This window comes from Panthera onca, chromosome X (assembly GCF_046562875.1).
Source record: "Panthera onca isolate mPanOnc1 chromosome X, mPanOnc1 haplotype 2, whole genome shotgun sequence".
Lineage (NCBI taxonomy): Eukaryota > Metazoa > Chordata > Mammalia > Carnivora > Felidae > Panthera > Panthera onca.
In genome coordinates, this window is record NC_138357.1 from 87,048,656 (window position 1) to 87,054,939 (window position 6,284).

Sequence of the window (6,284 nt, forward strand, 5' to 3'; positions counted from 1 at the left end):
ATATTTGGGTTGTTTTCAGTTTTTGGCTATTAATGAACATTATGGGCTGAATCGTATTGCCCCAAAATTCATATGTTGAAGCCTTAACCCCCCAATGTGATTGTATCTGGAGATAGTCTTTAGGAGGTGATTAAGGTTAAATGATATCATAACAGCGAGGTTCTAATATGATAGGATTGAGGCCTTATAAGAAGAGGGAGAGAGGGGAGCCTGGGTGGCTCAGTTGGTTGAGCATCCAACTTCAGCTCAGGTCATGATCTCGTGGTTCATGAGTTTGAGCCCCTTGTCAGGCTCTGTGCTGACAGCTCAGAGCCTGGAACCTGCTTCGGATTCTGTGTCTCCCTCTATCTCTGACCTTTTCTTGCTTGCTCTCTGTCTCTCTCAAAAATAAACATTAACAATTTTTTAAAAAGAAGAGGGAGAGATCCTCTCTCTCTCTCTTTCCCTGTCTCTCCCTCCCCCCCTCACTCTCCATGTGAAGATATAGGTAGAAGGTGGTCATTTGCAAGCCAGGAAGAGAGCTTTTATTGGCTAGCACTTTGATTTTGGACTTCAGAGTCTCCAGAACTTCAAGAAATTAGTATCTGTAGTTTAAGCCACCTAGTGTATAGTATTTTGTTATGCCAGCCTGAGATGACTTAAGACAACAAATAAAGCTGCTATGAACATTCATATACAAGTCTTTGTATAGGTACATTCTTCCATTTCTTTTAGGTAAATACCTGCAAAGAGAATGGCTGGATCATGTATATGTTTAACTTAAAATACTGCCAAACTGTTTTCTAGAAATGCTATATCATTTTACATTTCTATCAGCAACATATGAGAGCTCCATTTCCTCCATATATTCTCCAACAGTTGGTATGATCAGACTTTTTAACTGTACACAGTGGTATTTCATCATGATTTTAACCTGCATCACCCTAATGACTAATAATATTGAACACTGTTTACATGATTATATGCCATCTATATATAATCCTTGATGAAGTTTATGTTCAAATATTTTGGCTATTTTTTATGGCATTGATTGTTTTATTATTAAATTTGGGGCATTATGTGTATATTGTAGATACAATCCTTCATCAGATGGTGATTTGCACTGTCTTTTGAAAGGCAAAAGTTTTGAATTTTGGTGCAGTCCAATTTATCCATTGGTTCCTTTATCGATTGTGTTTTTGACATCCTATCTAAGTAACCTTTGCCTAACACAAGGTCACAAAGGTTTTCTCCTATGCTTCCTTCTAGAAATTGTATAGTTTTAGGTTTTACATTTAGGTCTATGATCTATTTTGAATTACATCACTTTATGTAAACAAGTGTGTTTCAAAATTATTTTTTTATAATTTTATTTGAGAGAGAGTGAGCGATCAGGGGAGAGGGGCAGAAGGAGAGAGAGTGAGCGAGAGAATCTTTAGGCAGGCTCCATGCTCAGTGCAGAGCCTGAAGGGGGGGTTCCATCCCACCAACCTAGGATCATGACCTGAGCCAAAACCTAGCTGGATGCTCAACCAACAGAGCCACCCAGGCACTCCTCAAAAAAAAATTTTTGTATGTGTATCCAATTTATACCCAACTGCTATAGCACCATATGTTTAAAATATACTCCTTTACCCAGAGACAAATCTTTTATTCTTTTGTTGAAAATCAGTTGTCCTTATATGTCTGGATCTCGTTGCAGACTTTCTATGCTTTCCCATTGATCTATTTGTCTATTTTGTTACCAATATTATACTGTCTTTATTTTTGTATGTCTGTAATAAATCTGAAGTGAAATATTGTAAGTACTCTGATTTTCTGTTTATTCAAAATTGTTATGTTCTTTGCATTTCCATATGAATTTTAGTCAGTTTGCTAATTTCAAAAAAAAACCTTCAAGGATTTTTATTGGAATTTGGACTGATGAATCTATAGATTAACTCTGGGAGAATTGACATCTTAACAGTATTGAGTTTTAGGACCCCTGAACATGATATATTTCCTATTTATTAAGGTCTTCTTTATTAAATATTTTAAATAGTTCATAATTTTCAGTGTCCATGTCTTACACGTTTCTGTCAACTTTATCTCTAAATACTATATATATTAGTTGGTATTGTAAATGGTATTTTATTGTTTCAACTTCCAACAGATTATTGCCTATATAGAAATACAAATGATTTTTCTTTATTGATCTTGTGTTCTCTAACCTTGCTAAACTAATTTATTAGTACTGGTAGATTTTTGGAGATTCCACCTGATTTTCTACATAAATAATCATGCCTGAATAAAGATAGTTTTACTTCTTTTGATCTTTATGTTGTTTATTTCTTCTTGTCTTATTGCACTGGCTATGACCTCCAGTACAATGTTGAACAAAAGATCCATTTCTTGTTCTTCATCTTACAGGAAAGCAATCAATCTTTTACCATAATCATTCCTCTCATAGCCACACCCAATTCATAAATCTAAAGCAATCCCCTCTTAATCCCACTCCAGCCTAATTAATGTTGATTACTACAAGATGTGGGGGACCAATCCCATTTTAGACATCCCCATAATGAATTTATGCCAAAATCCTTATAGGCCCCATCTCATTGATGGATTTAAGCCATTTACCTCTCTTAGGTTCACTCTTTTCGTGGATTTAAACCAATCTCTATTTTATTTTATTTTTAATTTTTTTTCATGTTTATTTATTTTTGAGACAGAGACAGCACGAGCAGGGGAGGGGCAGAGAGAGAGGGAGACAAGAATTGGAAGCCGACTCCAGGCTTTGAGCTGTCAGCACAGAACCCGATGTAGGGCTCGAACTCACGAACTGCGAGATCATGACTGGAGACGAGGCTGGCCGCCTAACCAACTGAGCCACCCAGCCACCCCAAGCCAATCCCCATTTTAGCACTGCATTCCTGGATTTGAGTAGAACTCCCTCATAGCCACACTGCATAAAATTATTTAAATCAATGTCCTTCTTGACGCTGTCACAGTCTAAGAGTTAAGACCATTTCCCCTGTTAAAGGTCCCTTTGTTCAAGGACTTAAGAAATCCTCTCTTCAAGTCCAGGCCACATTAATGTTTTTTTTTATTATCTCCATTTTGGCCCCACACTTTTCTTGGATTTAGGCTAATCTACCTCATAAATCCTACCCATTCACTGATTTGAGCCTCATCCCTTCATTGCCAACTTCCTGGATCTAAGCTTAAAAACCTCCCCACCTTTAAATATTTCAGTCCTGCCCCATCCATGGATACAGAAACTCTGTACCTAATTAACAGTAACACCCTATTCTCCCTTCCCCCCAGGTACTACCTTCAGTCTGTATAAGTTAGCATATTATAAGTGCCTCATCTAAGTGGAATCAAACACTATTTGCCCTTTTGTGCCTGGCTTATTTTACTCAACTTAATGTCCTCAAGGTTCATTCATGCTGTAGCATGTATCAGAATTTCATTCTTATTTAAGGCTGAGTAATATTCTATTGTATGTTTATACTACATTTTGCTTATCCATTTATCCCTCAATGGACATTTGGATTCTTTCCACCTTTTGGCTATTGGGAATAGTGCTACTATGAACATTTGCATACACATATCTATTTGATTCTCTGCTATCATTCCTCTTGGGTATGTATCTAGGAGTGGAACTGCTGAATCATAACTGCTGAATCACAAGTTAAATATAGTAGGACTACATTTAACTTTTTGAGGAACCACCAAACTGTCTTCCACGGTGGCTGCACCATTTTACATTCCCACCATGATGCACAAAGGTACTAACTTGTCCACATCTTGGCCAGCACTTGTTCTTTTCCATTATCCTGATAGTAGCTACTCTAGTGGGTGTGAGGTGGCATCCCATTGAGGTTAGAGTGAGCTGATTTCCACCCCCCACCATATACCAGATTCCATTCTTTCCCATTTAATTTGAAGTGCCACCTATACATTATGTATCAAGTTCCTGTATATACTTATTTCTAAAACCCCAATTTCTGGGGTACCTGGGTGGCTCAGTTGGTTGAGTGTCTCTTGATGTCGGCTCAGGTCATGATCCCAGGGTGGTGGGATGGAGTTCTGCATCAGCTCAGGGTTGAGCCTGCTTGGAATTCTCCCTCTCTATCTCTCTCCCTCTGCACCTTGTCTCGGGTCACACATATGCTCTCTCTCTCTCTCTCTCTCTCTCAAATATAAGTAAATACATAAAAAATAAAGCCCCAATTTCTCATTGAGGAGTTTGCCTAATTCACTCCCAGTTCATCACTTTTTACTGCTATGTCTTTGTAGCATGTCAAATTTTGAAATCTATGTGCTCCCCTTTTGTTTCTGAGGTTGACCAGGCCAACCCACAACATTTGTGAGTCCTAGGGGAAGAATAAAAACGGAGGCCCACATACTATAAGGCCAAAAATCTAAAAGTAAAAAATTGAGGTAACTATTAAATAAAATTTGATGTACCCTCCTACTTTGAGAAATACGTTTCCATACAAACCTAGAAGAGAGGCAGGTCCCAGACCTGACCACACTGTGTTGTAAATGTCTGTCTGCGTAGGCATCCAGTAGGGCCTCTTCCTCCAGAGATGGCTTCTGCTAATGGCAGCGCCAGGGCAGTTTCAGTTCCATGTACCCAACTGTTCCTGCACCACAGTGGCGGGGGGTGGGGGGCAAGCTCTGACCAGGTGTTAGAAAATGTCCACAGAATACATAAACTAATGAAAATTCTACAGAGAACTGTACTATAGAGGGTCTCAACCTTCCCCTACAGAACACCAGACCCAGGTTGAGTCAGATGTGGGCAAAGAACCCAGTATAGGGAGACAGAAGCCCATATAGTCCAGTGAGTCCGGTGACCAGCACTGCCCTGCAGGATTGGGGAATTCCCCAAGGGGAGTTCAAGGGGACAGGGACCTGGAAGAGAGAGTAGAGTGGGAAGGCTTCCCAGGGAAGGAGAGGACATGGGAGCCTAGGGATCAGCCTTGGTTTTTTTCTCCCTAATCCAGTGCTCCTGAGAAGACGCAGGAAAAGATATCAGCCTAGACTCTTCCTCACAGACAAAAGCACATTAGTTTACAATTCTACATATTCAACCAATCATCCATTTTCTGCAATGAACATATGCTCTTTCTTTTCAGAAAAGGATGAATGGATTGTTGAAGCCTTAAAACTGGGCCTTGATAACATGAAGTTCTTTTCCAGGTGGACAAGATTCGGAAGGGCTCCAATACACAGGAAACAGCAAAGGCAGGAGGGTGGGGAAAACCATGCACATATTTGGGGAACAGTGACAGCCCCATGTGGTACGCACAAGAACAAGGCAGGGCAGTGAATAAAGTCCAGTGTATTTCCCTTCAGACAAGGTCAGATCAGAGGTGGGAGAGCCACAACATTCCAGGAGGAAGGAAAGCAGGGACCATTCCGCCCCTCTCACCTATGACACCACAGAGACCCTGAAAGGTGGCCCAGAGAGGCTGCCCGGCCACCCAGAATGAGCATCAGGACACAGTGTGTCCACAGCTTATAGTGAAAGTCACAGAAACAGTGCATGTTGGGGGTAAGCTTCTTGAGACTGGCCGGCTGTAGGGCCCTGGACAGGTGTCTGAGCCCCTGTGCCCCTCAGTTTCTTCCTCCACAAAGTGGTGGTCACGGTGGTCACAGACTGTCTCTCATTGCACCCCATTCCTCCTTCCACTACAGTAGCACTGTGCCCAAGCGCCCCCCCCCCCGGACCTCTGTCCCCAGGCTGCCCCCACTTTTAATACCTAAGAGAGGCCTCATTTCTCACCTCTCATTGGCTGGTGTCCCCTCCCAACAGGGGGGCCTTCAAAGCCTCCTCAAGTTCAGGCCCCTACCACCCCTCCACTCTCCAGGGCACCTGCCCTTCCCAGCTTCTTGAGTCTCCCAGCCCTATCATGCTCAGGGCTCCAAACCCTCCCGTGGTACCCAAGTCTCCTCAAGGGCTACCCCCTGCCCAGCTCAACAGACTCTTCCAGTTCCCACGTAGGTCCTGGCTCAGGCCAACGTTCACTGCAAATGTACCGAGTAACTACCAGGAGCAAAGCTCTGTTGGAGGCTGCAGAGTTCCCTGGTAAACGTGGGTTCCACTTCTGCACCCCCGTGCTTAGTTGTCAGAGCTGGGGCGGGGACCTTAACTTTTCTGGGCCTCGACTTCCCCTTCTCGCTCACGGAATAAAGCCTCTCCTGGGTGGGAAAAGGAGCACAGCCCAGGGTCCTGGGAGAGCAGAGGGGGCGCTTGAGGTAGAGGGAGGCCAAGCGCTCACGCTGGCTCCCACAGCCAGGCCTCCTTGCCT